Below are 537 nucleotides of genomic sequence, written 5' to 3' on the forward strand. Positions count from 1 at the left end.
TCACCTCTGAGGAGCCACTGACTGAAGAATCTGCATCTTGGTCCTTGTCATTAACTCTTTCAAAACTCAACTCTCCATCATCATGCATCTCAGAACCATCGGTCTCATTGTTTTCTATTTCATCATCCCCATCATCATCATCTAATCCGCTGAAATGGTAATCAATATGCTGCGACTCGGTTACCATCTGTACATGCGGCTCTACTTCTTCAAGCGAAGTAAGAGCCTTCTTGAAGAAGCTTAACTGCAAAACCACACAAAAAAAAGTGACATCAACACAGCTCTGGTGATCAAAATAGAAAGACGAAAAACCGCCCAAGATGAAACCTGTGCTGCATGGTGCCGTGCTGCCTGAGTCAAAAGACTACGGGTTTGCCCTTGTTTCAGGGATTTTAAACGGAAAACAAATAAAGTCGTCTCGTTTTCATATTCATCATGAGCTTCTTGTACTTGCTGTGTCGAAAAAGTTTCTCCTTTCCCACCCTTTGACCTCCCTCTCTCTCTTTGTTTTGTAAGCATGCCTTCATAAACATTCCT

Source organism: Camelina sativa, chromosome 5 (genome assembly GCF_000633955.1).
Source record: "Camelina sativa cultivar DH55 chromosome 5, Cs, whole genome shotgun sequence".
Classification (NCBI taxonomy): domain Eukaryota; kingdom Viridiplantae; phylum Streptophyta; class Magnoliopsida; order Brassicales; family Brassicaceae; genus Camelina; species Camelina sativa.